Genomic DNA, 10,985 nt, shown 5'->3' on the forward strand with positions numbered 1-10,985 from the left:
GGGGGGGTAATCAGAAGGGGGAATGAAACATGAGAGACTATGGACTCTGAGAAGCAAACTGAAGACTTCAGGGGGAGGAGGTGGGGGAATGGGATAGACTGGTGATGGGTAGTAAGGAGGGCACGTATTTCATGGTGCACTGGGTGTTATACGCAACTAATGAAGCATTGAAATTTACATCGGAATCCGGGGATGTACTGTATGGTGACTAACATAATATAATAATAAAATTAAAAAAAAGAAATTAATATTAAAAAAAAACTACAATGAGTTATTACCTCACACCTGTCAGAATCCTAAAATCAATAACAGTAGACAAATAGATTTGAAGAGGAACATAGAAGTTATTTGTTCCAACCTTCTACCAGACCTTTATGATTGATTAGTAAAAGGATAAGGAAGTAACTCTAAGCCATTAAAAATAATCTTGCAGGCCTCTGTGCATCTTCAAACACAAGTATACTAAAAATAGCACAACAGTTGAACCCCCCAGAATACACACTCTTGAAGCCTTCAGTCACCATGCAAACGCTTTGACTTTCCAGAGGCTGCCATGCTATAAGGCCCAAATTAGCCCAGGTGGAAACACCACATTGAAAGTCCCTGAAACCATATGAAGAGGGAGAAGGAGAGGTAGAGGGAGGGGAAAGGGATGCTCCCAACAAGCCCCCACTGGCTTTACTTCAGCTCCTGCTTTTCTAGCTCCTGACAACAACTGCATGTGATATCCCCTGTCGAAACTCTCTATCCCGTCTTCTCCCAAATTCCTGACTCTTAAAAACTGTGAGATATAATAAAATCAATGTTACTTTCTGCCACCAGATTTTGTGATGATTTGTCAAATTTGAACAGATGATCAAAACAGATTTATCTTTCTCAATTGAAATCTTTCCTTCCTCCCAGCCTCCCTCCCTCCCTCCTTCTCTCCCTCCCTCCCTCCTTTCTCTCTCTCTTTCTGTCTTTCTTTCTTAAGTTTCTCTCTTTCTTCTTGAATGCAGCAATGAGTTCAGGAAGGGGAGGGTTTAGAGTCTTGTCAAAATTGCCACATCTTTCTAGATCCTTTGCATACTAGAGGAAAGGGAAAAAGGCAAAATTATTTTTAAAAAATCAAATAATGGGCACTTCCTCCAACTGAAAACCAAGAAGAACACATATAGGAAATTCTGCTTGCTTTATTTTTTTTTTTAGTTTTTTTTTTAATTTAAATTCAATTAGCCAACACATGCTTGTTTTAAATATAATGCCTTTGCACCATGATTTATCACTGGGGGAAGCAAAATGGTGCTGGATGACCCTGTGAAATATCAGGCCTGTGTGCCTGGTCTGGGGAGAGGTGGAGCAGTGGGTCTTCTCTCAGCCTTAGCTGCTCAGTGGATGGGGCCTGCTCTCCGTGGGCTCAATATTCCACAGGCTTTGTCCAAGGGTCTCGGCGAAGGTTCTGATGGTGAATGTGTACTACATTCCTCCTCGGACCCCTTCCCAGTTTGACAAGCTCCAAGAAGCCAACACATAAAGCAGCACAGGAAATGCAAGACATCTGTACTGGGGCCTGGGAACACACTTTCCTCAGTCCCCTTGCTAGTGTGGTCCTGGCATGGAGCGGGGCCTCTGGAGAAAAGAATTAAAGAAACAAGTCCAGTGGAGAACATGGGATTCCGCTTCCATTCATCTTCCTTATTTTGCAAACACCACATTCTGCAAATCCCATGCCAGTAAAGCTCTTGGATCAGCCCTCAAATTCTTCTGGATCCTTAAGGGAGGAGATGTCAGGGCTGGCCAAGAATCTAAGTGGAAACTGATGACAGAAGCTGACATTAATCAGCTACACAGTATGTTCTTCCCAGCAGGTTTCTTCCAATAAATCAAAGGCCAGCAAATCCGAGGGGTGTTTAGCCATGAGAGAGCAACTGTTTGCTGTTCTCTTTCCTTGCTAAAGATGATGAATTTAATGTTTAATTGAATCCAACACTGGTGGCCGTGGGAGTGTTTGCTGTAGGTGTTGGGTGCACATACCACGAACAGTCATATTTCCTCATAGGCCAGGGGCTGTATCCAAGCATCCCCTGCTACACATGGTTCATCGTTGATGTTCAAGTTTCCTGGCCAAATGGAGCCACCACCCTATCAAGTGATCTGAAACAGACTCACTCTTTCGAGTTGGAATCCTCAGGCTGTTTTTGGTGACCAAATAATTTCTTTTCCTTCCTGAAAGACCTAATTAAGATACTTAAAGATATTAATGTAATAAAGTCTGTTCAAAATCCAACCAGGGCCAAGCTCTTTCAACATGAGTATGTGTGGGGGTAGGGGGTGGGACTCAGAGAATGGGTAGCCTTTTGTCTGAAGCCATGTTCCCCCCATCCTAACTGTGGCATCTTAACTACATCACTTTACATCTCTGAACCTCCTTTTGCTATCTTGAAAATGAGAATCGAAACCTCCATCACTGATGTGTGATAAAGATAAATGAAGAAAATGTGCGTGAAGACAGTTCCTCTCCTGCTAAAGCACTATGAACACGAAAAAGTCAGATTATTATGATTCATACTATTAATAATAAAGTAAATAAGGAGCATGAAAAAATGGTCCTGGCTCTTAAGGTAGAAAATTTTGAGTGAGGAGCATCAGAAAAGCAAATGTCATGATCTCGGCAACAGATCCAACACGAAACTCTCTTCCAGGACAAAAATCTTGATGGAGATAAGATATTTATCTCCAAGGCAAGACTCATAACAAAGCTACACTAGGCCAATAAGCAGGAAAATTATTTTAAAAATTCAGCTACTTACAACCAAATAATTCTGGGATCAATTATTTGGGTAATTAATACAACAGTATTTTTTGGGCATGAATAATAATTCAATTGCAAAGTGACTTTCATAATTTTGAAAGATAGATCTAGTTATGTGGCTATGTCTCCAGTTGTTTTGTTTTTTTTTTTTTTTTTCAGATTCTACCCCATAAAGATCTTGGCTTTGGTAAGAAAAGGAATATGAAGTTTGATGTTTTGTATTACCTTAAGGATTGCCAAATTAGCACAGTCAAAATTTATATATTTATATATTTTAAAACGTTATCACACGTTATGACATTAGAGTCTTACGATAGTCCTGAAATAAGGAGGGCAAATATCACATTCATCTTCAGACACAGAAACTGAAGTTCAGGTTGGAAAAAGGACCTGCCCAAGGTCCCAGGGATTCCTGGTGGTCAAGTCGGCATTGAGGCCGGTCTTCTTGATTCCTCATCAAATCTCTGTGTTATGCTTTTAACAGTCACCTTATGTGAATCTAAAAAAATAGAATATCTAAATTGCTGAACACAGTTTTGTGACATGCATCAATCTTGCTAAGAATTTCATCCGAGACATCTCACAAAAATGTATCAAATCACCCAATGTGTAGACCAGTACCATACTTCTAGAAATATGCTCACAAAAATGACTATAGATGCATAAGATCTTTGTTACACTCACTTTCTCTTCTATAAGAGACAGTGTGATATAATATTTACACACAGTGGTTTTGGAGTTGAACAAATGTGGCACAAACTCTTGTGGGTCCCCTTACTACTTTGTGTGGCTTGAAGCAAAATTCTTTCTGGGGCTGGGTCTTTTCCCACATAAAATGGGATATAAATATATACATATACCTAATAAGGTTGCTCCGTGGATGAAACAGCTAACATATGCCTGCCTCTGCCGAATGATTTGTCTCAACTCCAAGTTTCCCTCCACAAAAGAGGTCTCTCCAGACTCCAGTAGATAACCCGCCCCTGCCCCTCCCCCGGCATCCACTGATGTTGATGCCATCATCCTATTTTCTTTCTTAGAGCACATTTCAATATGTGAATTTATACGATTTATTTATTTGTTAATGAGTTTATTATTTGTTTTTTTTCTTTTAACTGTAGATTCCAAAAGAGTAAGAACTTGACTCATGTCTTGACTGCCTCTCATGGATGCTACAGTGCAGTTAGACACCAATAATGGGGACACTGTTCCCAATGCATTGCATGTGAATAGCACCCCCTTATGCTGTACGATGCAGTCTTTTCAGTGACATATGTGGCAGCCTTGTTCCACAAGGAATGCTTAGTAAGTTCTTCGTGCACAAAGTAAGTGTGTGACAATAACGTTAAGCATGCATCTCTTGCCAAGTCCTACAATAAGGGCCCGAAATGCAAAGATGAGTAAAACACAGTCTCTGCTCACCATAGGCTCATACCTGGCACTGAAATGCTTTATTACCTTAACATGGTTCTAAGGTTCAAATGCAGCTAACTTTGTATAACCTTCGATATATAGAAGCCATTTGAAAAACATTTTACTATTTTAAATCATTTCTCTTCAGCACAGTCATGATCATTAAAACTAACACATGATTTCCTGAATGACTGTTTCCTGCAAAGTTCTGTACTAGTCACTTTGGGGCCCAGAAGTGACTAAAATATTGTTTGATATTTACTATATTCTAAATGTGTTTAATATTTTCAATTTTCAGATTTGTATGTGATAGCAATTGTATGACACCTGAAAACCACAGATAGTGCAGTATGTTGGCTACCTAGGATACAAAGCTGGATACAAGTGTTCCCAGTAACATAAGCTGTGGCACCTACTGCATCCAGTGTGACTGATGAGGAGGAGGAGAAAGAGGATGAAGGGGCCGAAGGCTAGCTAATGCAATGTTTGTCCCTTTAATTACAAGTCTACATCAGATGATCCAACATGCACATCAGAGGTTTCCAGATCAATGGATAAGGCTGAAGGAAAGCTTAGGGTATCTACAGCCTTGCTTTGGAGTTCTATAATCTCCTTTTAATAAGGGAAGTCTGTTATTAGCAGAGGAGAGTGTATTTTTTCCCCTACATCCAGGTGAGCATCTGCCTCTTACCAAATACTTCTTCATCCTCAGAGACGTCAGATCCTCAAAAGTTACTGAAGCCAAATTCTAATGGAATTAGTGCTGTGACCAACAACAAGGGACGTTGTCCAGACATGTGCTAACCCCCAGTTAACCAACCTACAGCTGGTATTGTAGCTGCTCCCACTGTGCAGTGTACATTAAAGAGCACAGGACATACCACATTAGATGTCAAGGACACATTCAAGGGCATTGAGAAAAGGAGAGATGGCAGTGTCTTGAGACATATTTTATTGCCTTGCTTAAGATTCTAACCCTCTTTCTCTATTCTCAGATGTTTCTTCCCCTACACCATCTATGACTCTATCATGCATGTCTAGTAGAGCTTGATTTCTCTTTAGTCCTCCCTTACTTTACTCTGTTAATGCATTATAATCTCATTTAGTCTTTCACAGTCTCATACAGGGGACCTCAGAGACCATCATATGCAACCCTTCAACTTACAGACGAGGATTTGAGAGAAGAGTTGATTCCCAGAACCAACTAAAAGATGGGACTGCTTTTTCCAGGAATGTGAGAAACCTCTACTTTCTGAAAAGATAAAAGGAAAAGGAGAAGGAGGATCTTAAGGAAGAATCTGGAGGCTGCATGAATGTCCAAAATATAGAAACTCATAGATTTACCTATGAATCATGTAAATTTATGCAGTAGTGAGTGAGTATGCCAAATGAATGAACAGGTCCACATGCACTCCTAGGTTGAAAGGACAAAAGAAGTTCCCTTCTCTCTCTCTTTCTCCCCACCTCTCCTTTCTTTCTCCCCCCACTCCACCCCCTCACCATCATTATCATCCTCACCATCATCCTAACACATAAACTACCAGAAAAACTATCAAAAGAGGAGTTAAGATACCGGTAGAGACAAGTTGAAAAATGTAATGATGTAAGCCGAGAAGGCTAAGAGGGAACATTCAGGGATGATGTCAGATTAGGGAAATAGAAAGATAGTAGAGTTGTCAGAGGGAATCAAAGATATTTCTAGAAACAAGTTCTGGTGAGCCAAAGGGAAATTAAATGAATATGCTGATGTTTACTTTCCCAGCTCTTCATAGGAAATTGAAGATGGTTTTGTGAAAGGCAAGTGGGGAAAAGGTGAGTCTATAAACCATTATCCACTCAAAGCCTTGATTTAAAACATTTGCTTTCAAACACACTAAGGATTCAATATTTAGTTGTTAAAATTTGCAAAGTGATTTTTTTTCACATTTTATTTGAAGAAAATACCTTGAGGAATTGGAAACATGCCAAACAGGAAAAAAGATGTCCAGCATAAGGCATATTGTTGGAATTTTAGGGGCTACAAGCCAGGGGCTTCCCTACTGAAGAGCTTTCTTCCCCCTACCCTATTTCCTAGACTTTTTTGGTCTAAGATGGCAAGGGGGCTTGGTTTTCAGGGACCACAGAAAAGAGATTCCTAGCACTTGGCTTCAGAATGTCTTGGGTGTATTTCCAGCCATAGGTCACCCTTTTATTGGTGGAAAAGTGAGGACAGGAAGGTGTAAACAAAGTCTTGTCTTACATTGAATGTCCTTGAAGGACAAGACTGAATGGTGTTCCCCAGTGTGGGGCCTGTGGGGGTAACTGGTAGTGCTCAGCTATTCTGAAAACTAGATCAGACTTGAAGGCGAGCTTGGCTCATAGAAGGAATTTGTTCCCACCTGCCTCCCACCAACTCCATCACCTAGTGATATTGGTTTCCCCTGATGGGTCAGAATCCACCTTTCAGGAAAGGTCCCAAAACCCACTCTGCCATGGAACCATGGCTGGACAAAGCAAGGGGCCCAGAAGGTACAACTGGATGGAGCCTATGGTCATTCCCTCAATCTCTGCTGGGTACAGGTCAGGAAACTCCTCTGTAAGCCACCAAAGGAAGGGAAGAAAATTAAGGATCGGTGAATTGTCTAGGAAAAACAAAATGGAGCTATCAAATTACTGCAGCTAGAAGAATTCGGAGGTCAGTAGTTCATTGCACTGACTCTGGTTGGCTTCTACCCCTGGAGAGACGTTAGTCTGTAGGGTCATTGAAGTGTGGGGTGTGGGGAGAGGGGTGGGGGTGGGAGGCTGCTCCAGGTCTCTGGATCTCACTGGACACTGCAGGCAGGCCTGGCCCATAGAAGAGAAGAGGCTAGCACAGAACACTCAGGGCAGAACATGCAAGATCAACCCACACAGAATACCTGATAGATGGCAACAAATGGAAAGGAGTAGACAGATGGAAGGCAAACAGATGGAGATGAGGGAGAATAGATGAAGGTAGTGGTGAGTGGTAGAGAACAGGTGTCTGGGTACCTCGACCCTCCCTGCCTCTTCTTCCTGGACCTGTAAATAATGAACACACCGTCATGCCCTGCTTGCTGTCATGTACAATTTCTAAGACCTTTCATTCTACTTTCTCCATATTATATTTCTCACGATCAGCCCACTGTACAGTCAGCCTTGGCAATCCCATTTTACAAATGAGTATGTTGAGGCTCAGAAATGTTTAGGAGTCCCTGGAGTCACCTAACTAATGAGGGGAAGAAGGTTCTTGTGGCCCAGTTGTCAGAACGGAAGAGGGAAGCCACAGCCATTCCTCTAGGGATCCACCGAAGAGGTCTTCATTACTCAGAACCCTCAGGGAGCAGAGAGGGAAACAGAGACACATGGTGAGAGGTCTATGGCAAGAAATTCAGAGGAGAAGGCCAAAGACCAGAGGTTAAAGAGAAAGAGGTGTGAAGGAAAGAAAACACTCCGTCCACAGCGGCAGCCCCTGGGCCGACAGACGGGTTTCACTTCACAGACTGTGTCCTGGGTTGGGCGGTGGATGAGAAGATGAGCAACGCCCACGCTGCTGACTAACGCCCTCGGGGGACGTGGCAGAGTGGAAGAGAGCCACAAACAGACTCTCACCCAGGCCTTGCAGAGGCGAGAAGGAGGGAGCCTGTGTGATCATCAGTCTTGGCCAGAGAGGGCAAGATGAGGTCCGGGAGGGCAGCCCCTGGGCAGAAGCCATGGGAAGCAGAGGGAGAGAGTAACAGCCACAGCAGGTGGCCTCATCAACTGCATGTCCCTGATCAGCCTCCCCCCAAACCTCACATTCCAGAATGAGTCAGTGTCATCATTGACTCCTGCTGTGTATTCCAGGGCTGGAGGGGAGGGACCTGGCGGACAGAGAAGGCCCCTCAAAGCATGAATTTGGTCCAAAATGCACCCAAAATGTTCTGTTCTTTGCAGCTCTCCACATCCACGGGATTTTATTAGCTAGAACACCTCCCGTGCTTTTGCACTCCTGATGTTCTCATAACAAAACTTCATGTCACTCATTCACTTGTTCAATAAACATTATTGGGTGGCAGGTAACTCACTAGACAACAGACGTGTCTAGCCTTGAAGGTCCCAGCCTTCTGGGACAGCACAGTTTGGAGGGGCAGCCAGGCAAGTCAACAGACGATTTCAATTTAGTATGATTGGAAGATGTGATCCAGCCGGATGCTGAGTGGAGCTGCCCTGAACCTAGTCGGAGGATGGACGGTGAGTGGGAGGAGAATCTGAGGCAGTTCAGGGGTGGTCTGACCAGGCCATAATCCTGTAGGAGCTAGACTCCATCCCAGAAGATCCCAAAGAACATTCTACAATACCCAAGGTGTGCTTTTGTCCTCATGACCCAAATGGTTAATGGAGCCCCAGCCATCACCTCTTCATATTATAACATAGGCATGAGCAGCAAACCCCATGGGCCTCATGCTACTCAATAGTCCTAGGGATTAATGAGTGTCTTCTTTCATGCTTATCTTTATTGTCATTAATTCACCCATACCGCCAACCTCAGCATTCCTTCAATGCCCTATCCTGAATGTGGAGCATGACATTGTATAAAGGAATGTAGTTAGATCCATCGACTCTCATTAGTTATCAACATGGTACAAAATAATTTTTGCTGTCCTTAGACACATCAGCTCTCTCCCATACCTCAACACACACACATGCATACACACGCTGACCTGGGTTGGATTATTGGAAGGGACCACAGAGACCTGGAGCTTAAATGCACCATAAAGTGTTCTGAGTCCAGCCATCCCTCATAGCTTTTCATTTGCAAGAAATCTTGCCTTCCCATGGGAGTGGTCTAATAGAACTGAAGTAACTGCCATGGAGGCTGAGTGACAAGGTTAGCACTCAGGTCCTCTTCTGGACTGTGGCATTTCCCATATCTGGTGAGTTGATGCCAGACTTGACTTTGGTCATGGGCTTTGATGATCTGGTTTAACTTGTAGCTTTATTTACAGGTTTATGTCCTTTCTCCTTTTTCTTGCCACTGTGTCTTTCTATTTCGAAAGAATGAGCCCACAGCCTGAAAGGCTGTATTGTCTAAATGCTGAACGTGGATCCAGGCATTCAGCAACTCTGAGCCAGGCCTTTATAAAGTCCTATGATATGAGATAAGTCACTTCAGTGTTGAGACTGCTTCTTGTAAAAACAGAGAAGGTAATAATCCCTGCCTCAAGGTTTCTTATGAACACAAGCATTTAAATGCAAATAAATCTGGCAAAGCCTTTCAGTAAAAATGATAGTTCCCTTTCTTTTCCTTTAAAGGGGTTTTCTCTTCCAAAATATTTGCATCCTAGGAAATGGAGGGTCTCTGAATAAAGGGGAAGTAAGTCAATGCAGAAACTCAGTGCTGGCCTGGATTTGAGGAAGCTTCCAGAACTAACAGCACAAATTTCCTTTTCTCTTGGCTGACAGAATTGGAGGCAAGAGCCTGATACTTATCTCCTTCCATCTGTTTCTGTGTGCAGACTTATTATAACGGATGTTTCTATTCCAAAACAGTGGCCCCTTCTATACAAATGTGCAAAACATTTCTCTTAATTTCCTTGTGCTTTGCTCTCAGGCTTCCAACTGCAAAATTAAGAGGTGCTAAAAAGATGGCTTCCTTCTGACTTCTCTGCTAAGAGGCAACCCCTGGGGAGAATAGGGCTGTGAGGCCAACTCTGGGGTGGCAATGTTACCTCCAGAGACCTCCCTTACTCCCCAAGTTCCCCAATATCCCTTCAACCCTCTCTGAGCATACCCTTACTTTGAGTCAGATTAGTTTCTTCCATGTTCCCCAAACATTGTCCTTTTTTCCCCCACTTTCCTAGTTCTGATCTCTTCCCCCTGCCCCTTTGACCATCTTCAACCTTCACCCAAAGCCCTGATTCTCATCTATAGCTCCCACCCCTTTTCCCCCACCCCACCCCCAAGGTTGGGTTGTGCTTTGTTCCAGAAGTTGGGAAAGCGGGTGCGGGGTGGGTGGGGTGCCTGGGTGGCTCAGTCGGTTAATCTTGATTTTGTCTTTGGCTCAGGTCATGATCTCAGGGTTGTGAGATCGAGCTCCACACAGGGCTCTGCACCAGACATGGAGCCTGCTTAAGGTTCTTTCTCTCCTGCTCTCTCTCTGCCCCTCCCTACACGGTGTGTACACTCATGCGTGCGCTCCCTTTCTCGCTCCCTCTCTCTCTCTCTCAAAAAAAAAAAAAAAGGCATTGGGGCACCTGGGTGGCTCATTCGGTTAAGTGTCCAACTCTTTATTTCTGCTTAAGTCATGATCTATGGTTGTGAGATTGAGCCCTGTGTCAGACTCTGCACTCAATGGAGAGTCTGCTTGGAATTCTCTCTCTCCTCTCACTCTCCCTTTCCCCCCACCTGCTGCCTGGTGCTCGTGCTCTCTCTCTCTCTCTCAAATAAATAAATCTTAAAAAAAAAAAAAAAGAGTTGGGAGGGTGGCAGATTGTGTTCTTAGGCTAGTCTGGGAGGACTGGGGCTTCAGGCATTGCTCAATGGGAAGCAGTGCCTTTCTACAGGCAGAGGCAGACACAGAGGGAGATTTGCTGAGATCTCATGAAAGAAGTCAAATGCGCCAACCTTCCTGCAACCCCTCTGAGTCTGTACTTAGAATTTGTCCTCTCAAAATTCATATGTTAAAGCCCTAACCCCCAGTGTGATGATATTAGGAGATGGGACCTTTGGGAGATGATTAGGTTTAGATGAGGTCATGAGGTCTCAGTTTAGATTGCTATAACAAATGGCCATAGACTGGGTG

Source organism: Ailuropoda melanoleuca, chromosome 4, assembly GCF_002007445.2.
Source record: "Ailuropoda melanoleuca isolate Jingjing chromosome 4, ASM200744v2, whole genome shotgun sequence".
Taxonomy (NCBI): Eukaryota; Metazoa; Chordata; class Mammalia; order Carnivora; family Ursidae; genus Ailuropoda; species Ailuropoda melanoleuca.